The following is a 24,682-nucleotide window of genomic DNA, read 5'->3' as shown; positions in this document are numbered from 1 at the left end:
TAAAAACACAGTCACATGCAACGCCCACCTGAACAGACAGGTTCAGAGCATGGCACAGCACCAAGGGCTAATCAAGCCTGTCAGTCTCGTATCGAATCCACTCACTGCTCCACGCCGAGCCTCAATCTAATTCAAACGCCTTTCCCTCGCCATGGCAGCCTGGAATTCAAGAGCACGATTCAGTCAACAATCCAAGGTAGGGTTGGCCTGCGCAGCTGTGCCGTGACCTTTCCCCATGTTCTGTTTTTCTTTAATGCTCATGACAGAAAACCCTCCATGGCCACCTGCTCCGGCTTGCATAGATCTCACATAGCCCCTGTTTACACAAGCACACAACAAAAGCACAACATTCTTGGGGAAGAGATAAAGACAGACAAAGGAGAAGACAAAGGGAGAAGTGCATTTCGATGCTGCCTGTTTAGGTTAGGCTCGGTTGCTAGACTAGACAACACAAACAGCTTGTACCAAGGTGGCGCGACACCATAATGCTTCCCCTGGATGGGTTTTCAAGGTTTGCAGAGTTTTGTGTTCAGTTTTATTTTGGCTCAATGTTATGAAGATAAGTCTGAAGACAAACATGAGAAACACAAAATAAATGCCAGTGCTGATAACCTTGTTTACAAAAAGTTGAATGAACATGTGTTCAAAAGGTCCACGATCAGTCCTCTCATAGTATCCCCCAAAAACATTTAAAGAAAATAACCCCTATACTGGACTGAGCAGAACAGAACAGACAGTTGGAATTGGACTGGGTCCCTGAACCTTCCCACAGTCAAAGTAGAGCTAGCAGACCTCCCTCCCTCATCTCCCTCGTTTTTACCTTAAACGTAGCCTAGGTCTCCGTAATCCAGAACCATGTGCATCACTCAGAAGTGGCTGCCACAATATCTGGGCTCGCTTGACACTCAACGAAGAATCCCTCGCCCTTCTCTTCTCTGAGAAGGAAAACTGACGGCACCGATGACATTCCGCCAACAGAGACTTTACAGTGAGACCAAACAAGCCTCTAATCTCATCAGCCACTTCAACCAAAAGTCGTAGATAAGAAAAGCATATCTCAAGACGACTGTTACAACATTGTAGGAACAGGGCTTCCCCTCCATCCCTCCACCCCTTTTTCACAGAGACACAGAAGCTTTTTAAAAGTTCCTTCCAGACCTTGTAGGGGATAACCAGCCACTCACACCAGCAAACAAAGCAGCTATTTGTTTAATAACTGATTGCTGCCATGGCTACAGTAAACAGGGGGAGTGGGGGGGTTGTGTTTATGAACAAACATCTCTTTGCAGGACCAATTTAACATTAACCAGGTGGAATGATCAACAGATTTCATAGGTGACACTCAGGGCAGGCCTAATGTAAACAGGCTCTGGGAGGAGAAAGGGGCCAGGCTTAGAGAATCAAGGTCGATGCAAATGCAGAGCCAGCTAGAATAAATGGCTTGGGAAAACTCAAGACAAACAAACAGTCATTCTCCTGACATTTGAAGAAGCATTAAGGTGGTGTGTTACAGCTGCTGGCCTGGCGGCCACCATGAATGTGAACGAGGAGGGGGTGGACGGAGGTGAGGAGGGTGTTGTGGGCTGGTGAAGAGAGCCTCCTCTAGCCTCGATCAGACCTTCAGTGTCAATGTGTTTTGGTACACCAGAAGTACATTCATTTCAAATGGAACGCTGCATTTGTCTTGCAGCATTCCATTGCAGAGGCAGTTGCAGTGCATTCTGTGTAGTGAATACTGTATGTTTGATAAATCCAACATATGCATCCAATTGTCTGCTTAGACTTTATTTTTAAATGGAACCTTTATTTAACTAGACTAGTCAGTTTAGAACAAATTATTATTTACAATGACGGACTATCCCGAGCAAACCCGCACGACGCTGGGCCAATGGTGCGCCGCCCTATCGGATGGCCGGAGATGATGCAGCCTGGATTCGAACCAGGGACTGTCTCTTGCACTGAGATGCAGTGCCATAGACCGCTGTGCCACTCGGGAGTTAATAGGAATAGTAACAATGGGTGAATGTTGAACTTTTATTGTACACATATCCAGTACAAATGTTGGATTACATAATGAAAAACATTTGACTGTAGAATTTATTAGGCAGTATTGGTGCACCGCCTGGTCTCATAGACTAGATGTAACATAGTAAACTTAAATCTTGGATATTCAAATTAGTATGATATGTTACTTTTGGTGAGTAACGTATAACAAAATTAAAGTAGTGTATAACGCAATCGTCTAGTAACCTAAAGGTTGCAAGTTTGAATCTCATCACGGACAACTTTAGCGTTTTAGCTCATTAGCAACTTTTCAGCTACTTTGCACCTACTTAGCATGTTAGATAACCCTTCCCCTAACCTTAACCCTTTAACCTAACTCTTAAACTTAAACCTAACCTTAACCCAAACCCATAACCCTAGCCTAGCTAACGTTAGCCGGCTAGCTAACATTGGCACCTAGATAGAATTCGTAACATATCATACATTTAGCAAATTCGTAACATATAATATAAATTGTAATTCATAACATACAAAATGGGTGATGGACATCTGCAAATTAATACATACCATACGAAACGTAACATATCATACTAAACGGAGTGTCACGGATTTATTTAGAGAATAATACGAAATGCTCTGAGACGAAGCTGTCGGTCTGATCGAGGCATCAGGATTGAGGGAAAACACGGCAGTAGAGACACTTTTACTACAGACCCAACACAGTGTGTCTTCAACGACACCACAGCAAGAAACTTGTAAAACATGTTAAACATTTACCTGCTTTAATTATTCAGTAACTAGGGTTTGGAAACAACAAAGGATGTCTGAGGGCCCCAGAAGCTGTTCCCAATAACATCAGGACAGGTCGACGGAAAAACAAGCAATGTTGTTTTCATCCGACAAACAGAAATAATTTAACTGCAGGTGCCCCATAATTTACCCATATAATACTGGAATGAATACTGTGGTTATACAATGAATACTGAATCTATTTCTATTTCTTCAAATAAAATAATATTGGTTTGACTTTGAGTCAAACACACACACACACAGTGTGAGATCTGTGTTACGCCATTCACGTTAGAGCAAATAATAAACTATTCAGAAACAGGTGACGATTACAACAAGCACGAAAGAGAAATTGGTGCGGGCAATTTCAAGCTGCATGTCACCTTGTTCATGAATGTTTCATGCATACAAGTTGCCATCTGCTCATGTGAATCCAGTCAGTGAGGCCTAGCTACCCCTGAGTGTTTAGTTTCCTGTCTCATCTCACCTCCCAAACAACCTTCATTCTCATTTCAGTTATGCCCCAAACCCATTTACCCCCATATAGTGAGGGCAAAGGGAAGAGCCCAACACATATTTATGACACATTGTGAAGAATATAATGGGATCCTCAAGCGTAAAATTCTGATTCAAATGTATTACTACACTTTATACAGAGAAATGGGCTCGACATCCACTGATGCTGAGGATGATGATTCATATGAATATGAACCTATTATCACACTACAAGCTCAGATAAATGAACAATAAGGATGGGAGCAGAAGGCACACTCTCCAGTAGGGAGGCTAAGTAGATACATCATTTCAGAAAATACACCAAACAGTTTGTCTCCTTGGCATGAAGCCGTCCCATATACACCAAAACGTACAGGCCTGCTGAGCAGAGACAATGACGGAATGTGCAAAAGTAAGGCAGGGCACGGTATTTTTAGTACACAACGGCCAACTGAGATTAAGTAAACAGAAATGTCTAATGACTTTCAAAACGGTAGTACATGAATGGAAAAGTACTGGTGTGATGTGAACTGGTTTTAGGAGTGGTTTACCACACATTCCTCAACGACTCTCCTTCATTTGACTTTGATAATCTCACTCACACGAGGCTCACACCGATTAACACTGCAGCGAGAGGACAGACATCGAGAGACGTGGGCCTCTTTCCTGACCAGACCCGATGCGTGGGAAAAGCAGGCCTCGCTTCCCTCAAGCTCATCTTACCAATTAGACCTGTCAAACACACACGCCGAAAGAAAAACACAGACTTCAATCTCTCCGCATCCTATGGGACCTGTAAAAACGCTTATTGTTTTAACATTACTTAAAAAGTGTGTCATATATTTTTAATCATTTTTACTAGAATTCATGCAAGGCCCATTCCCAAGGGGGTGGAAATGTGGACTTGCAAGGAGGAAATGTGTCAGATGCATTTTCCTAGGGAAAGGAAGTTTAGCCTATGAACTTATCTAATTAATGCTCTGTTCCTAAACCATATGAGGGCCATATTATTAGAAACACTGTCTTGGGGGGGGGGTAAACTTACCCACTTGCTGGTCTTTGCGACTTTCTACAGTTATATCATTGTTGGAAAAGGTTCCTGGCAGCGTTAGGTACAGACACTGTCTATTACCCCACTATTCAATAGCATCGTTACCATCAACAGCAGTAAATACAAGAGTTCAGTCTCCCCCTGCTACATTAGTCTTACCACATACACTGAGCTGTGTTCAATATTCAAACGGTGTAAAATGTGTCACTGCTGAGTATAGTGTAGTACAGGTGCTTATCTCCCAGTTCCTTTGTTTGGAGTTAGTTACACAGAGATAAAGTTCAGCTTTTGATTGCCAGCCACAATCATTAACCTTTATACACAAATAATGGCAAAGAAATGCAATGGGCATTTGGCTTCAATAGTTATCTTGTGTGATGAGAGAAACGTAATATTTAACTCTTGCCCAACATCTGTGAGGTATTCTAACAAACACATATAACAGAATCAATACAATTCCATTCTGAAAGTGCTTGAGTTGGAGGATTATACAGAAAGTCATGTGTTGGACCAGTTTAATTGCAGCAGAGCAATCATTTAGGCCCAGAGTGCTAACCACAAGTTCAGACAGAAAAAGAACATATTACAAATAATGAATCTCAATGGCCTCCAATGAGCCAAGATGCTGCTACTAAATTCTATGAGACGAGGACGTCATTCTACTCAAGTTCAAATCAATGCAATTGTGTGGAAAACTGCAGAAAAAAGCAGTGTTCTCTTGACATTAACTAAACAACATCCACACAAGCACATTCGTTAATGGCTTCTTTCAACTGATTGGATAAGTAATGGGTGGCCATTAACCAATCAGGACAAAGGACCAAATACATGTTGGCACCCCATTCATTGCTTCTGGCATGGGAGTGGTCAGACCCCTGACCCCTCCCACTGCCTCCTCAGGTGCTGTGTCTCCTAGACATTACCGTGCTGGGTTGTGTCATTATTTTATAAGCTCTAGCTTTCCAGAGAGAGGACACGGTGGCTTAAAAAGGAGGGGTACGTGCCTTCCGTTTAAGCAGTTAAATTGAAGGTAAAGGGCACCGGGCTAAATACTGAAAGACCTTGTATGAATCTCAGCGCTTTAATGGAATCAGTTTTTAACAACTCTTTTTGGTTAAATACAGCCGATGTCAGGAGGATGCGTCCCACTCATAAAGCAGCGCAATGACAATGTACAGTGGCACTAATACAAGGACATAGTTCATGATGACATTTTCTGCAATTCCCAACTGATTAGGGTCATTATGTTGGAGGTCTGATTTATGCTGTCATTTCCTCTCGCCGATCCTGCATCAATGAATCTTAATGAATTGGTAAATAAGGGTGAAGATTACACTCTGTGACACCGCAACATTCTTCACCCTCAACGCCAGAGATTTATGTAGCCAATTAGAGACTAACAGAGAAAATTGTCTGGCAGAAAAATAATATTCTTTATGGTACAAAACGGAAAAGCATTCTGGCTGAATGGCAATTCTATTGTCAGTGTTAACTCCATAAAATGTGTTTCCCCCCTCGCCTTCAAAATACAAAGGAGATGCCGTGTTGGAGCTGGACGTGATGCTTTCAGGGAAAGACAAAAGGTAAGGGTACGTTTTGGAATCGTAAGGGAGGTTGTGCAGCACGGGCGTTCATCTCTGAAAGGAGCCAAAAGACCTTGGCATTGACAATCCCCTGGCTGAACTGTTTGATCAGCATAAATACACCTCTGTGTGACAAACATGTTTACCCTCACAGAGCAAACAATACACAATGAGAGACCATGAGCTGCTGCTTCTCTAATGAAGGTACCAAACCGCTATCAACAATTACCTATGTTGTGATTCTGTGAACACTCTTTCCATTGATCCCTTTAAGAACAATAAGGTCGTTTCAGGTATTGGACATGAACAACATGTATGTATGTATACACCTGTCACCATTTTCCATGGATGCATTATATCATTATCTAATGATAAAGAGTCATTTGGAGAAAAAAAAAACATGGATATAAAAATCATCTTTTCATTCATCTTCTTTCAAAGGAAGAATATCAAAATACAATCAACCCTTTGAAGAGATCTACTGTATGATCAACATGTAACTGGAAAGCCAACCAATAAGACTGTAGGCTCAGATGATTCTCGGGACATCATTATAGCTTTACAGTTTGTAATGCTTGTAATGTTTTTCAGGTGGGGGATGAAACATGCCAAAAACATGAACATGGGGTACAAGGGGCACAGATATATTTCTGTATGACTATAAAGAGTAAAAAGTACCTCTTCTTATTAATCCCAACTTCTTAAAGACGCACAGTAATGAGTTCTGTTATGTGTTACATATTGTAGATTTAGTGTGAGGAAGCGTCTCTCTCTCCCTCCACATCAAAAAGGCTGGCCTGCATATTAGGCACAGGGCTGAGAGATACTGCTGCTGCTGTGTGAAAAGGAGTGGAAAATTAAACCTGAAGCAGTGCAGGAAAGGGCTTAATTTACTGGCATGAACAGTATGCAAATGAGATTACTCTCAGCTTAACTGCATCATTTATGTCCTTAATAACAGCATCATCATTACGGGGCTCAAATGAAATTACACCGTAATTAGCATATCAAAGTGATTGGTTAAAGTTTAAAACAAATACCCAATTTTGTTAATGAACAGCTGTAATCACCATGTAGACTCTCAATGAAAACATCCAAAATAAATATGTGTTTTGGAGAAGATGAGGAAGATCCTTCCCAGGCGACAGGTCTGTGTGTCGGGCAGGGAGTGCAGGGGCGGGTGGGAGTGTTGTGGAGGGGTGGCGCTGGGAGGTCTTACCTGGTTGGCTCCACACTCAGGTTACATTTCCCAAACCCTGTGTGATCAAAGACGCAATTTCCCACACTTGCCACTTCAGGAGCTCATCAATAAAATACTAATCACGCCACGGCTGATTCATAGAATGGTCTTCACTATCACTATCATTAACCATTGCCTCTCCTGCTTTCCCTCTGATAAACATGGTGATATTAACACCTCAATCTCCCAGCCCAGCCCCCACTGAGTGACGCCTAGCACTTCCTCTGACAAATCAWGCACATCTTATTTATGTGCCCATGTCTGGAGGCAAAAGGCAGTCTGCATGTCATATTTCTCCTGTTTGATCCAAAGATTTTATACCTTCACGTCCCGACATTATTGATTTAATTCAGAATTTATGACACACTACACGACTCGCAAAGTGAATTCCGATGCCTTAARTTTCAAACATAAGTCAATCTCAGCTCTCTTTCCCAGTATTTCTTCCCTCTTTTGTCCCCTTTTGCCTTTCTCCATCCATCCAACAAAAGAAGTAGCTGGCTAGTGATGTACACTATCAGAAACTGATTCTTGAACATTTTAAGAAGTGGCATTTTATTTTATTCATTGAGGAATCCATTAAAGGCCTTATTCCTTGAAAGTATGTAAATGATGTGCCTTTCATGGTACAGCTAGGGCAAATCCACTCCATCAGCTAATGACGCCGCTCATCACATGCAGAGAGGCTGGCTAATGAAGGCTCGGGCCGGCCTTTCCCTCGCCCAGCGTAAAGCCCTATGAAATGCTAATATCTCACTTCTAATTAAAGGATACTAAGTCCAAATGCACCTTCACAGCGGGTAGCCGGCAACATACGTTTTATTTTTCAACACTACACTACACCCAAAGATGTGCCTGAGCAACATTCCATTAATTCATATTTAATACCCCAACTATTCCTCAGCTCAACTCTCTCTCTCTCTCTCTCTCTCTCTCTCAGCAGCTTCATATTGAGAGCAGACACATCATTATGCTTTGTGGGACATTTTTTGCTAGTGCACTCACTTTAACACAAATACAAGTTAACACACATACACATGCTGCCTTTTAGCACGTATCAGGGGGGAAAGGTCATTACAAAAAAATCTACCAGTATTGCCTCTCCACCTGTATACAATGTTTACACATCTTTGGCTGTAAATATGTTTACAACAAAACGTGCAGCCATTCTCAGAAACTGACCTTGAAGTCAGCAAACAACCTCCCCACAAAGTTCATTAACATCAGATAGGGCAGGCTTTATTTCCCCCACCAAATGTTTTTATAAAACAATAAATACAAATGTTTTATAAACAAAAAATTTGAAAAATATTGTTAGGCAGAATACTTCAAATACCATACTTCAAAACCAAAATGAAATCAACAAAGAAGTACATTTTAACTAGGCTTGTAATAATTCATAATAAATGACAACCTGACGGGGATTTGCCTGCTGGGGGGCAAAGGAGACACACAGCACTGCTAAAACCATTGACAACTGATTGCCGTTTTGAAGCAATTGTTAAATAAATGTTAAATATTTGGTTGTAATATCATCACCTCTTGAAGAGCATGTCAGATTCAATGCAAAACAATTGCACACATTTATCTGAATCATCAGTTATACAGCAAGTAACTGCATGCTTTTCATTATCAGAAAACATCAATCACGTCATTTCAGATACGTAGGGTAGCCTCACGATATCTCGGAATATTGGCTACTATTAATTGGATATCTGAGTGATATAAAATAAAAGTGAACTATACCAGACAAGTACGAGTGGTTTAGGTTCATTTCCCATCCTTTGTGGAATCTGCCTTTCAAGCAGCAGAAGGGCGCATTTGTCGATGTAGCCTACTGTTAGCTGATAATGTTTACTTTGCAAGCTACTGGTAGAAACTTTGTACAGTTGGTTAAACAGTGGTAAGTAGACCTAATGTACTTTTTCCCCCTCCAACCAACGTAGGCTTACCTAGCGAAGTTAGCCAACGTTATCCCCTTTTCAACATGATCCACTTTTCAACATGATCCCCTTTTCAACATGATCCGCTTTTCAACATGATCCGCTTTTCAACATGATCCGCTTTTCAACATGATCCCCTTTTCAACATGATCCCCTTTTCAACACTGTTTTTAAGAGTGTTTAATCCCGATCGCTGCTGACAGACATAATGGCTACATTGATTAATGGACCACATCAAATTGGCTAGCTACAGTAGCTAACAACAGATCATGTCAATATAGCTAGATACAAGCTAACTTTCAGGGAATTCACTTGGATGGCTATATTGGCTTGCCATCTATAGCGGTGATGACAGTTGTCACACTGACTACTTTACCAGGACGAGGCCTTGCCGATGTCAAGCTCTTTCCAAAAGCCTAATCTCTGATGAAGCATTTTGTTTGCTTAGCTAGCAAGCTAGCTACATGCCAAATACGCCAAATACCTACCCTCGCATATCTGAAAATACATGATCAATTGATGTTTACTGATCACGAAAAGCAAGCAGTTACTTGCTGTATAACTGATGATAGAGCTAAAAAGTGGAATAACCAGAAATGTATAGTTCTGCCTATGCTCTTCATGAGGTGATGATATTGAAACCAAATAGTTGTAAATTTATTTAACAATCCCTTGAAAACGGCATACAGTTGTCAATGGTTTTAGCGGAGCGGGGGGGTCACCTTGCCCCCCAGCAGTCAAATTGAACGCTCTGTGACGTATTGTGACGTTTTATTGATAACAACCTATTCACTGGGTATTACACATTCTATACCAAGCCTCTCCATACTGCTCTGATCTCCCACTGATCACAATACTGGACCAATCACTCACTAATTATTATTAACACTGAACTATCAAACATATTCACATGTAACCTTTATCTAACTAGGCAAGTCAGTTAAGAACAACTTCTTATTTACAATGACGGCCTACCGGGGAACAGTGGGTTAACTGCCTTGTTCAGGGGCAGAACGACAGATTTTTTTCCTCGTCAGCTCAGGGATTCGATCCAGCAACCTTTCGGTTACTGGCCCAACACTCTAACCACTAGGCTACCTGCCGCCCCGCTCACATGCTGTGAGGTAGAAAGTAATGTAGGTAGAAACACAGCTAGTTACCAGGTCAGACATTGATGGTAAACCCACATTACAACCCACTACCTTAATAATTGAGACCAGGTGGTTATGGTTTACATCTTGAAATAACAGTGTTTCATTTCATTTAGAAAACTGTGTTTAAACACGTGCAGACATAGCAACTTTCGAACAAGTTATGTAATGATTCTGAAACCTATTACTTTGCCGCTTACACACACCCTAAATTTATAGACACATAAAAAAACACAAAAAAAAAACATTTACTTGCCATTTGAATTGAATGTATTTTAAAGGCCCACTCCACTTTGGTCTTCCTAAACATATGGAACAAGCTAGTAAAAAGAGAGAAATGCACTTAAAGGTCAATGTTAAGAATATATCACATAACATCTGTTTGATCCCAGCCCAAGTATTTTCACAAGGATTCTTACGCTCTATCCCTGTGTGAATCATGGACACTGACCTTCAACATTCCACATGTCCCATCTTCCCATTCATCCATGGGCACAGATCATGCTGGGCAAATATCATAAACGTGAGGATTTTAGGATTGAGGTGAGGCTGCCAACATCTTTAACCAACAAGGGAAAAGAAAGAAATGCATCTGAAATCATAGGCTAGTTTAACCTACCACCTAATCCACCAATGGAATACGGTAATACTACCTACAGGGTACAGGTCTGGGAAGACTGAGTAGAGCGATGTTACATATAAAATGAATGAAAGGATTCTCAATGTCCTCTAGGGGAGCTGAGCGACAGGTATCAGTCAAAGCCTATTGTGACAGAACCATTGACAGTTCGACACATTCAACACAGCTCACAGCCAAGACTATCTATCTTCAGTCTATAGACAAGAAAAACATTCTAAACAAGAATAAAGATTTGTTGTTGTACCTCAGGACTCAAACGATATGTGGACTGAGGGGATCTCATCAGAGTGGAGAATAAGAAGGCCTCTGGTGTCAGTAAGATGCTGCCTCCAGTTCAAACACCCTGGCTGAGGGAGCAGATCAGATAGGGGCCGGGGCCTGGGCAGGGCATGACCTGCAGCTGAACTGGCCTCTGCTCTGCGGCAGAGACAACAGCCACTCTAAACACATCAATCTTATTCCCCCTGATAAATAACTAAACAAGGCAAACAGAGACAGATCAGTCAAGATCAGTCAACAGCTAACACATAGACAGTGACAGAGACGGATAGAAAGATGGAGAGAGACATAAAGAGATAGACATAGAGAGAAAGAGAGAGACAGAGATAGACAGAGAGAGAGAGAGAGAGAGAGACAGCAAGCACAAGAGAGAGTAGGGGAGGCAGGCTGGCGGGGATAGAGTGAGAGGGCACAGCAACAGGTAACATGGGAGAGTGGATAAATATCACACAGCAGCCTGAGCCAAGCACCATGGAAGGTTGAGTATTGTAAGGCTGTGAAAGCTGGGCCTTTTTGCCGAGCTGTGACATTTGTTTCTTATTGTCTAAGTGGCAGTTAAAAGCGTCTCCCTGCGAGGGCCCCTCGGCTCTGTGCTGGGCTGCTTTAGCAGGGAGGTAACCATATTAGGACGTGTACGGTAAAGTCAACAATAACATAGTTGCAATGAGATGGAAATTTTTCAACTAATGGTGTTTGTCAGTCCTGTTTTCAGGGCTCTGTACGGCCCTGTACTTTTTCTCCTAGGCCAGGGAGACTTTGTCWATGAAAACAATGTAAGAGCCAAGACTGAAACCGGTGCAAAAGCCCAGTAAATAAATATTTGTTTAAAAATGCCTGACTTTCTTGTTGGATTGCATTAAATAAACTCCAATTTTGAATGAAAAAGCTTCCCACTCCCCCTCAAAAAAGTGTTCCGCTTCGTGTGCGTCGTTTAACTGTCTAATTTTAATTCAACATTTTAAATATTTTAACATTCTAATTTATTTGCCAATCCAACAAGGGGAACAAGAGGAGAACCTAATTGGCAACGATGTATGACGTGAATTAGAGCAGTTTGGCAAACTTGCAGCTGAATAAACTAAAAAGGATATTATTTGATATGTTTGGGTCAGAGGGTTCCATTTCTCACTAATCTAAACAGCACGGAGAGCTATTTGAATGTAATATAACACTCATACTACTTTGTTTCAGTGGTCACTTGTTCTCCTCTCCTTTCACTCCCTGTCATGGTTCTGGTTATCTTCTCAAGGTTAAACATAAGGCATGGCTACATCCTTAATCCATTAATGGTTACCCACTGCTACCTCAACAGGGGCCAAGTTACTCTAGTGTTAAACTGTACAAATCTAACTCCCCTTAATACAACTCATTGGTTGTAACCAACACCCAAACCCAGCCAACCCAAGTCTTGCGTCTTAGACTCATGGGCCTTTCTAAGACATTGCGGCTGTTGAAAGAGTCTAGACAACCCTAGCCTAACAGTCCACCAAGCCCTAGCAACCAAAAGGTAACATTAACTAGAACGCCATACATTGAGCGCCCCCCCACCCAAAAAATACTTATTCCATGTGTCAACTTTATTTGTTTAGTTATCTCTCCCTCCATACTCACGCTCTCTAGCAGCCTTCCCAGTCCTCTTAATCTCACACCGAAAATGCAAGCTGTTTATTTACATAACTCTAAAGCCATTCCATTAAGTAGCCACACCAGGTGCTTTATCCGTAAAAGGGATTTGTTTTCTCAAATAAATGGAGAGCCCGAAGGACTGCCAAAGTGATATTGACCATGAAGTGAATTCAGCAATGTCAAAAATGTCCAAATAAGAACCAAGATTATCAACTCAACATAGGCACTTTTTGAAATTTCCTTCGCTACATAGTTATTATTTTCTCTGCACTCCGTTCCCATAAAACTAAGCCTGATTGCAAAGCCCAGAAATAGCTCCCAAATAACTCCCAAAATTCTCCATAGTATGCGTAGAACAAGTCAGAAAATATGAATTTGATATAACTGGGAAAAAGTAGCAGCTTTAATCAGACCTCTCAATGGCTGTATCTATACCAGAGGACACACCATTTCTTTAATATGGTAATATCAATATGGGTGTTGCTGGCCTTGACCCTCTCAAAAAGTTATAGGTAATACTTTTTCTGAACATTTAAGTCTTAAAATCAATCAAACTGATTAATTCAATTTCAAATTTTTTGAGGTGGAAAGAGCAGGCCAAAGTCTTTTGGAGATTTTACATTCACTTTTGTGATTTTCTTTTAGTTGCGCTGTAAAACTACTCATCTGCGGGTGGAATTTGCTTACTACTGTTGCCGCAGTTAATTTCACACAAAGTGTCACGTTACACGTCTGCACCTGATAGCAGCCTGACATCATAAAAGGTCTTCAATCTCCCAGAAAGAGCTGATTTTATACACCTATCAATATGTCCCAAACCACAAAAATAAACAAATATGTCTGTGTGCTGCTGATAGAAAAATTGATTGAAACTTGCCAAACATTTCCCCCTAAAAAGGTATTTATTTTAAGTAGCTTCAAGATAACACATCTATGATAACACGATCAGTACAATTCTTTCTACTTTACAAGAGAAGATAAGTGCAGGAGACGCAAGAGAAAATAATACTGCTCTATTCACTATGACATGCTGTATTCTGAATACAGCATACATTTACCAGTGCAACCCGTTTAGCTAGACAAAAATGATCTTGAATATCTCCCAGAGTCCATTCTGATAAGGGCTGCTGTGCTGTGACTGGGGATAGAGAGAAGACAGAGGGCAGGTGGGTGTTTAGTAGGCTCTGGTATATCCTGTAATCTAGATAAACAGGTCAATATAAAACCCAGTGTTGCTTTTTATGTTAGTCTCCATTGTAATGTTTTTGTACCCATCATGATAACAATTCATTTTCTTACAGCTAGACAGCCGACTAGAGAAGCCTCGCAGCTATTTTGCCTGTCACCGTTTTTAACTACTGTACTGCAGCCAAGCACTGAGAGAGTAGATTACAGTAGTTAGAGAGCATGAAAAACACAGTGACAAAACTGCTTGTGGCAGAAACGTTTAACTTTCTTGTTAGCAATCTCCCCCATGTGGCACTTTAGCAACAGCAAGTTGTTTATTATGTTCGGAGCACGGCAAAAGCGATTAAAGGAACTCTTAAGAATCAAAGTGTTATAAATGCATGGAAACACAGCCAGCTGTAAATGCCACAGAATTAGAAGCTTACCAACCCTATAATACATGGCAATTTTTTCAGCTTGATGCTGATATAAAGAAATGAAATGACTTTTTAAAGTAAGCAATACATACAGTCAAGAGAACTACTATGTGAGCTTTCTTCTTCCCAACATGCAACATTCCACATGCGACCTTTCTTTGGTAGGACTCATGAATTGTCTTGTTTATCCTTAATACTCCTATAAAAAGCAGCAGATTAGAAAAGTAACTTGATCTTCAGAGGCATTCAAATCCACAGCAGCGTGGCGAGTAATGCAAGCTGCCAACTGTTTGTGTGACATGTTCTTCAAATGAAGCTCAAACAGAAACAAGAACATTTCAAAAGGCATCTAAACAGAAACATACACTGATCTTCTGAGGGAGAACTTCATTTTGTAATAGGGCATCTTCGTCTGTTGACTTCAGCACCACCAACACATGGAAATAGGCAGAGAAACTAAGACCTGCATGAAGCATGCTCTGAACCTGAACACCATACAGCATAGTGATAACTGAACTATCTGGTCCAGAGTCATCCTTACTATTATCATCCCCTTTGTCAGACTGCTTTAATTCCTAATCCCGAAACAAATAAAGAAATGACAAGCATGTGCAGACATACATACATGAGCACTGACAAATACACACACACAAACACACACACAAAGCATACTGTTTCTCATCCCCAAAATAATAAGAGTATCTTTTCCGCTTTCAACTACATTGCACTTCAAAACGGCTTTAAAGACCGAAGCATGTTAATCCTATAAACTGCCACAAAATCGCATTGGAAAGTTGTGTCAATAATTAGGCTGATTTTGGCACATTAACATGAATTACTAAATCATTTGAAAGATTTCAGTCCTGATCTTACATCTGGAGAAAGCAGTTGTGCTGTGGGCCTGGAGAGGACCTGCTTCAGAACACTGAGCAGAGAATGCAGTCAAGATAAATACCAGACAGGGTGTTTTGTTTTTTCCCCCTTTGATCCGAGGACCTCGGTTTTCCAAATGGAGAAGTGATTGGCTGAACTCGATCAGATAGGGGTATATGGCTGTTTAGCACACTGGGGTGATAGCAGAGGAGGCTGGTGGGAGGAGGTATAGGAGGACGGGCTCATTGCAATGGCTGGAGTGGAATCAATGGAGTCAAACATGTGGTTTCCAAATGTTTGATGTGTCTGATACCGTTCCATTAATTCCATTCCAGTCTTTACAGTGAGCCTGTCTTCCTATGGCTCCTCCCACTAGCCTCCTCAGGGAGCAGGCAAGGCAAACACAACACCCACTCCTCCTCTGATAGTGAGAAACGCACAACCTTATTCAAATACTAAAATTAAAGAGTTATGTCATGTGTATGGGGTCAATTTCATGCCTTTAGAATTGAATTCAAAGTCAAATAAATCGTAAATATGAAAAAGAAAGTTTCAAATGTAAAAATTATATTTTCGAGGAAACGTGAAATAATGGATGTTGAGATCAAACAACAAAATAATTGAAAGCAAACATTTTTGAATTATAAACATAAAGAATGATATCAAAAGCAAAAAAAATAAAAGTGTGAGCAAAACTTTTCCAACAATCAACCCTATTGAATCAATTTAGCCTACACTCTTGCCTGCAGTTACTACATTTGGTTAGGTTACTCTGATCTTTGCTTTCGTCTTGTTTCTTTGCTTACGCTTTTGGCACCCCAAAAATTGTGATGGTGGGGTTTAGAGGGAGGCGTAGATAATGCGACTCCATTGGTCCACAAGTTTTGGAGTGACGGTTCATCCTAAACCAATCAATGAGCAGGATAGACAGGGGAGGGTAGCTTTTTTTCGATTCTATTTCTACCCATTTAACTAATATGTTTACCTATCTAGTTACATGGTTTGTCATGAAATGTATTAGATAGATACGCTTCTAATATCCGTTCATTATTGACCCGTGACAATTCTGAGGTACGTTAGCTTAGTTGGCTGGCTTAATAGCTAGCCAAATGGAATGAAATGCAAGACTGCATGCCTGTAGCTAGTCACTTCCAGCCGTAGTGAAAGGTTTTATCATATGTTTTTATTAAACCAAGTGCTTGTCACATTCGAATAGGCCATTGTGATTTTAATCCCATGACGAATGTCTCCAGTTAACTAGCTAGCTACTGTCCATCCTTGTATTTAGACCAGGAATTTGTTTATCCACCATGACACGATGACACTCTTACACGAGTCCTGTGGATTACATATGTAACTTACTGTCGCTAGCTGTTTATCTAGCTGGAGACATTCATTGTGAGATTGAAATCACATTACTGCCACGGCCGTCAAAAGGAGGAGACCAAGGCGCAGCGTGGTATGCGTACATTCTTCTTTAATATAAGAATGAACACTGAACAAAACTAACAAAATAACAAAACGAACCGTGAAGCTATGCAAATGAGTGCTGACAGGCAACTACATATAGACAAGAACCCACAAATACCCAAGGGAAAATGGCTACCTAAATATGATCCCCAATCAGAGACAACGATAAACTGCTGCCTCTGACTGGGAACCATATCAGGCCACCATAAACCTACACATCACCTAGATGTACAACAACCCTTGACATACAAAAACCCTTGACAATACAAAACTAACGTACCCACCCTAGTCACACCCTGACCTAACCAAAATATAAAGAAAACATAGATAACTAWGGTCAGGGTGTGACAATTACGCCCTTTACGGACAGATTAATTACTTGGTTTATGGAAAGCATACAGTCAAACAGTCATACATAATTTGTTCTTATTTTAAATTAGAGTGTTGCTCTAGATTAAAAATGATTTGCTTGCATGTTCTGGGGTTTTGCTTTTGATATCATTATTTGTGTTTACAATTTTACAGATTTAGCTTTAGATCTCAACATCCATTAATTCACTTTTTCTCAAAAATATTCTACTTAATTTTTCATGCTTACGATTTATTTCATTTTTAATTCAATACTTAAGGCGTGAAATTGACTCTATACATGTGGAGTCCCTCTGAACCTAACACAGGAACATATTCGATTGTTGGTGAACCTATTTCCCATCCAAATAATTTATTTGTCTCTCAAATTCCAAAAATACAATATGACTTCAAGCTAATTGTCACAACTTTGTTACACACTGTTAAGACCACTGAATTCTATGTAGTGTTGGCCTATGGCGGTTAGTCACAACATAATATTATGGAARTAGTTTGGCATCTCCCTGTTAACAGTCTATAGGACTAAACCTGGGTTTGTGCCCCTCCCTTTAGCTGAAGGGCTGGCATGGTAAAACCCATCACTGTCTGTTGGGCTGTGAGAGACAGAACACAGACACGGTGCTCCTCTGAAGCCCAGAGCTCCTGATGTGTTAACAACCCCACTTCGCCCCACTGGATCAATCCAGCCTACCTGCTCACATCCTGGGGCCACAACACGTTGAGATTAGAGGTCGACCGATTATGATTTTTCAACGCCGATACCGATACCGATTATTGGAGGACCAAAAACCGATACCGATTATTCGGACGATTTTTTAAATTTATTTGTAATAATGACAATTACAACAATACTGAATGAACATTTATTTTAACTTAATATAATACATTAATAAAATCAATTTAGCCTCAAATAAATAATGAAACATGTTCAATTTGGTTTAAATAATACAAAAACAAAGTGCTGGAGAAGAAAGTAAAAGTGCAATATGTGCCATGTAAGAAAGCTAACGTTTAAGTTCCTTGCTCAGAACATGAGAACATATGAAAGCTGGTGGTTCCTTTTAACATGAGTCTTCAATATTCCAGGTAAGAAGTTTTGGTTGTAGTTATTATAGGAATTATAGGACTATTTCTCTCTATACCATTTGTATTTCATATACCTTTGACTATTGGATGTTCTTATAGGCACTTTAGTATTGCCATGTAACAGTATAGCTTCCGTCCCTCTCCTCGCTCCTACCTGGCTCGAACGAGGACCACGTCGACAACAGCCACTCGAAGCAGCGTTACCCATGCAGAGCAAGGGGATAACTACTCCAGTCTCAGAGTGAGTGACGTTTGAAACGCTATTAGCGCGCCACCGCTAACTAGCTAGCCATTTCAAATCGGTTAAACCAGCCTAATCTCTGGGGTTGATAGGCTTGAAGTAACATAAGCTGCTGGCAAAACGCACAAAAGTGCTGTTTGAATGAATGCTTACGAGCTGCTGGTGCTTACCATCGCTCAGTCAGACTGCTCTATCAAATCATAGACTTAATTATAACCACAGAAATACGAGCCATTAATATGGTCGAATCCGGAAACTATCATCTCGAAAAACAAAACATTTATTCTTTCAGTGAAATACGGAACCGTTCCGTATTTTATCTAACGGGTGGCATCCATAAGTCTAAATATTCCTGTTACATTGCACAACCTTCAATGTCATAATACGTAAATTCTGGCAAATAAGTTCGCAACGAGCCAGGGCCCAAACTGTTGATATACCCTGACTCGTGCAATTAACGCAAGAGAAGTGACACAATTTCACCTGGTTAATATTGCCTGCTAACCTGGATTTCTTTTAGCTAAATATGCAGGTTAAAAATACATACTTCTGTGTATTGATTTTAAGAAAGGCATTGATGTTTATGGTTAGGTACAGTCGTGCAACGGTTGTGCTTTTTTCGCAAATGTGCTTTTGTTATATCATCCCCAGTTTGGCGAAGTTGGCTGTCTTTGTTAGAGAAATAGTCTTCACACAAGTTCGCAACAGCCAGGCGGCCCAAACTGCTGCATATACCTGACTATGTTGCAAGAGAAGTAACACAAATGAAATTCATGTTAGCAGGCAATATTAACTAAATATGCAGGTTTAAAAATATATACTTGTGTATTGATTCTAAGAAAGGCATTGATGTTTATGGTTAGGTACCTTTTTCGCGAATGCGCACCGCATAAATTATATGCAACGCAGGACACGCTAGATAAACTAGTAATATCATCAACCATGTGTAGTTAACTAGTGATTATGATTGATTGATTGATTGATTGTTTTTTATAAGATAAGTTTAATGCTAGCTAGCAACTTACCTTGGCTTCTTACTGCATTCGCAGAACAGGCAGGCTCCTCGTGGAGTGCAATAAGAGGCAGGTGGTTAGAGCGTTGGACTACTTAACCATAAGGTTGCAAGATTGAATCCCCGAGCTGACAAGGTAAAAATCTGTCGTTCTGCCCCTGAACAAGGCAGTTAACTTCTCTGGTATAGGTGGCGGTATTTTCACGTCCGGATGAAAAGCGTGTCCAAAGTAAACTGTCTGCTACTCAGGCCCAGAAGCTAAGATATGCATATAACTGAATCATGTCTGTGAGTATAACAGAACTTATTTGGCAGGCGAAACCCCGAGGACAAACCATTCAGAATGATAATTTTTTGAGGTCACTCTCTTTTCAATGAGTTTTCATTGGGAATCCAGATTTCTAAGGGACCTTCCTGAAGTTCCTATCGCTTCCACTGGATGTCAACAGTCTTTAGAAATTGGTTGAGGTTTTTCCTTTGAGAAATGAAGAAGTAGCACTGTTCAGAATGAGGGTAGAGAGAAGTGTACTCTTTGTTAGAGGCGCGTGACCTGAAAGCGCGCTACAATTTGTTTTCCTCCGGTATTGAACACAGATCATCCCGTTTTAAATTTTATCGATTATTTACGTTAAAAATACCTAAAGTTGTATTACAAAAGTAGTTTGAAATGTTTGGACAAAGCTTACAGGTAATTTATGAGATATTTTGTAGTCACGTTGCGCGAGTTGGAACCGTTTTTTTTCTGGATCAAACGCGCCAAATAAATGGACATTGTGGATATATATCGACGGAATTAATCGAACAAAAGGACCATTTGTGATGTTAATGGGACATATTGGAGTACCAACAGAAGAAGCTCGTCAAAGGTAAGGCATGATTTATGTCTTTATTTCTGGGTTTTGTGTCGCGCCTGGAGGGTTGAAATAGGATTGTCTGTGTTTGTTTCCTGGGGTGCTATCCTCAGATAATAGCATCGTTTGCTTTCGCCGTAAAGCCTTTTTGAAATCTGACACATTGGCTGGATTCACAACAAGTGTAGCTTTAATTTGGTGTATTGCATGTGTGATTTCATGAAAGTTAAATTTTTATAGTAATTTATTTGAATTTGGCGCTCTGCATTTTCACTGGATGTTGGCCGGTGGGACGCTAGCGTCTTAACTGACTTGCCTAGTTAAATAAAAGAGTAAAAAAAAAACACATCCAAATCGGTGTCCAAAAATACCGATTTCCGATTGTTATGAAAACTTGAAATCGGCCCTAATTAAATCGGCCATTCCGATTAATCGGTCGACCTCTAGTTGAGATATTGACAGGGTTGTGAGGAGCATACACATCACACTGATCCACCAAGAGATCCATGAAATGGAAGCAAACAAGGTGAGCTTTCAAAGGTACACAAGGTCACCTGGCTAAATAATCAGTAGATATGTAACCATGTATTAATCTACTCTTTCTCATAAGGGACTGTGATACACTATATCATGACTGAGAGACGGTACTGAGGGGAAACATAGAAATTCCATGCCAATAACTGCTTTTAGGTAAAATGCCCTAACTACTCAGATATGTACCAACCTATATTTGCACTCTAAGATATACAGTATATCTGATCTCTCTACATGCAAAAGTCTACTACACACTACAGACCTCATCTTCTGCTTACATAACAAACTGTACTGTATAACATCAACTAAAATAAGTCATGCATAGATTCATCATAGCATGATCATGATGAGAAATGTCAACACTTAGTCACCATGTAGATTTTCAAATGTTTGACAGTGAACCTTCAGAGCAAGGTTTTTGTTTCACCAAATGTACAAACAAGGCAACCAGACTGCAGCAGTTATTTATTAAGCCAATCTGATACAACATTCACCCTCAACATTGAGTTTGAAATCTAATGAATAATTGTGTGTTTACCTTCTAGAAGGACTTGCTTGTTTAAAGCAATCTTCAGTTCCAGCGTAGTGACTTCAGCCTCCTTGCCCTGAAGACAGAGGACATGGGAATTAGAGGTTGTTATTGAATAATCACTGCCACTAACTACCGCATTTGTCATCAGCAATCACCACAAATAAAATGGCTGAAAGATAAACAGACAAAATCAATGTTTATTAATACAGTTTGCTGTATGAGGCCACTCAACTGCTTATTGCTAATGATCAGGATTGATCACAATTACAGAAATAACAGGTATAACACTTTTCCTGGGTAATTATAAAGAAGTAGAATGTTTTGTTTTTCCATCCAGCTGTTTTTGTTTGTCTTTCCTTTTAATGGTGTCATAAATCTTCAGACTCTTCTCAGAGTGGTTGTAGATGTATAGAGTCTACCTTCTGTGTAACCATCAGCATCAAACAGAGGGCTACAAGTCACACGTAGCTATCCTAGTCTCGTTGTCTACCGCATCTGTACATTTCCATCTGGTTGATACCGTAAGTACAGTCGTTCACTATACTGTAGCTGTGGAGGACAATAAAGCGAACAATGAGGCTGTTAAATGAARATGAACCATTTATTTGCAAGAACATTTTTTTATATCCCTTGCCGTTGTCAAAGATGACTCCACCTGGTGGAAGAGCACACCTGTCTTATGCTTACTGGAATAATAGAACATTCTGGAGGGCACTAGCTGTTCAGCATGCACTGTGCACTCTATACTGAGCACTCAACCCCCCAAAAAAGAAATACAATCGTATTTTTATGGTAAACTGAAAAGTGACTATGGGCAATATCTCAGAAGCATTTGAATAAAAGCATTAAAGCATATCCAAATATGAAAAAAAATCCAACTCTCTGACACTGTTCCTTTGTGAAGTTTACATTTGGCAGTCAAAGCTGTGGCCAGGCATTTGTGCAGGTCTAAAGTGTTTATCTAAAAATGAACTATTCTTACACAACTCTTATTATTCTGATTCATTACACTTAAATTAACATATCATCAATGACATCGTAAATCAATGGCCAAGTGGTGACAAATGACAGATATTTTCAGTTTCAAACTACTAAACATCATTAATCCCTATCACCTGAAAAGGCCCAGGGAACTAAATGAGTTTACCCAATGCATAACATCCATTTAGATAAATGTTCCATCACTTTAATGATAGAAAATGTGTATTGGAGAGAAAAAAGGAAACAACATAACTCTGATAGCAACTGTGTCAGTGCTTTTTCCCCCCCCTCCTTCTCCGCAATATAATGCACATCTTGTAACACTTAAATAGATAATTGTGTCAATTTAAAACTGCACGCGGCTGTAATAGTAGCGTTTAGAGCGGTGGGGGTGCCGAGAGCTGAGGGTGTGGATAAACAAGCGCATGCTGCTCTGCCCAGTTGGGTTTGTGGAGCCCATCACACACTCCACCATTGAGATTTGAGGGAACAGAATAACTCCTGGTTGAGATGATTACCCACCCAGGTGGGTTATGTTACCGCTCAGCGAGAGGGCTCGGCTAAGAACATGAATCAAAACGCAACAACTTCCTAAGACAAAAGAAAGCCGAGGAGCATCTAAAAATGCGGTTGAACGGACAGCTCGGTACATGTATGTTGTGTGGGGAGGAGAAAAAGAAGGACAACAAAAGTGTCCATCATGGGAGTTCTAAGCCTTATCATATCTGTTGGGAAGACAGAGATACAGACACAGAAAGACTGCTTTGATTTAAAAGCATGTGCCAATTCTGTTCCTACAGCGTATGTTGTGTTAAATGGAGTTTGCCGTAGCAACAAATAAGCATTATCGTTATGTTCAACTACATGGACAATCTTGTTCTTGATTGTGATGCATGCATAAATACACAGTATTTCATCTCATTGGAATGTTTTTTTTCTTGGTTCAGACTATTTGAGTGGTATGACTATGTTTTTGAATGTGAACAAAGACAGAACTGTGAAGTGGAACCCCTTTGCGAGAGGAGGTCACTGCTTTAAAATATGCTCTATAATATGCTCTCATGTTCTAGGTATGTTATCAATGCTGCCTCTGGCTTTGTTGCAGGATCGCATGTTCAAAATATGAATTAATACCCCTCCACTGAAACGCACCCAATCCGAACAAAAGGCCCCACATCCACTCTGGAYGGCTCTTCAGCCCTTCTAATGGACAAGCTCTCTACTCTCTTCACACCATTCTGACAGAAAAGAAGAGGCCATGAATATTTACCACAAAGTAAAGTTATTCCATTAATTACTCTGAGCATGCTTAATACGATATTTGTGGCTACTTTTGTGGCTACTTCCGTGGCGGGTCGTTAATGAACTTTCACACGTCATTACCATATTAATGGATGCCCAACTCGATGGCTGTCTGTCAATAGGACATGCCAGAGGTTCCTCACTCACTGTCCTTTCAGCCTAGCCAGCATGTTTCGATCACTTAGTGACGCTAGCTGCATCATTCTACACAGATTGGTCTATTTATCATACCATGAACTAAACACCATTATGTGAAAACATAACGTAGCATTGGATTGGTTTAACATTGGTCTCTGTAAATGGGTGGTGGATGTATATAAAGAGCTTAGGAAGGATAATAAGAGGGTGTCCAACAGGATAGGCAGTGCAGAGTCAGTGATATCTATATTCAGGACATTAGTGTTTGTTTTTAGGGTGTGTGTACCGAAGATTTTCCTAGTCACTGGCCGTGTCCAAATACCCATACTAGCGTACTACATACTTACTCATTGTCGCATACTCTTTAGCACATACCGTTTAGTAAAAAGTATGCAGTATGCCACGGCCGCAACGCAGTAGTGGCTCCTGACTGGCTGAGTAGGTGGGGCGGGGCCGAGTGCGGGTGGATCTTTCCAAATTCAACAGACATGCATCGCATTAATTAACCAGCCTGATAACAGCTAATTTCCAATTCGATGACTTTCTCTAAACTCTGATAGAGTAGGCCTACTCAGGCTGGTTACAGGTTGACTACCACATTCAACCTAATGTAGTTATAGGCCTACTCAGGCTGGTTATAGGCAGACTATCACATTCAACCTATACCCTAGCCCATATAGCCCATCTACCATAATTAAAAAAGGACCGAAGACAGAAACAGGTCATTTGGATCCATTTCAACATATTTTGTTAGTGAAGCCAAAGTACTGTAACATATATATAAATTAAATGACATAGCCTAGTACAAATCTAAAGGCTATTGCACCAAAAAAACATTGACAGTCGGGTGCATCGTCAATTCAGAACCGCAACATAATAAAGTAAAGC

General features: G+C 40.4%; 1 protein-coding gene across 1 annotated transcript in view; it reads right to left on the bottom strand.

Moving 5' to 3' along the window:
- LOC111969851 (forkhead box protein P1-B-like) overlaps positions 1–24,682 on the bottom strand; it is a 138,957-nt gene that overhangs the window by 108,912 nt on the left and 5,363 nt on the right. The window contains 1 exon segment of the mRNA XM_070445545.1: positions 21,380–21,446. The gene's annotated coding sequence lies outside the window, so the exon portion shown is untranslated.

Source organism: Salvelinus sp. IW2-2015, linkage group LG11, assembly GCF_002910315.2.
Source record: "Salvelinus sp. IW2-2015 linkage group LG11, ASM291031v2, whole genome shotgun sequence".
In the NCBI taxonomy this organism is placed as follows: Eukaryota; Metazoa; Chordata; class Actinopteri; order Salmoniformes; family Salmonidae; genus Salvelinus; species Salvelinus sp. IW2-2015.
Note: the sequence above shows the minus strand (reverse complement) of the source record. Positions and strands in the feature narration are given on the sequence as shown.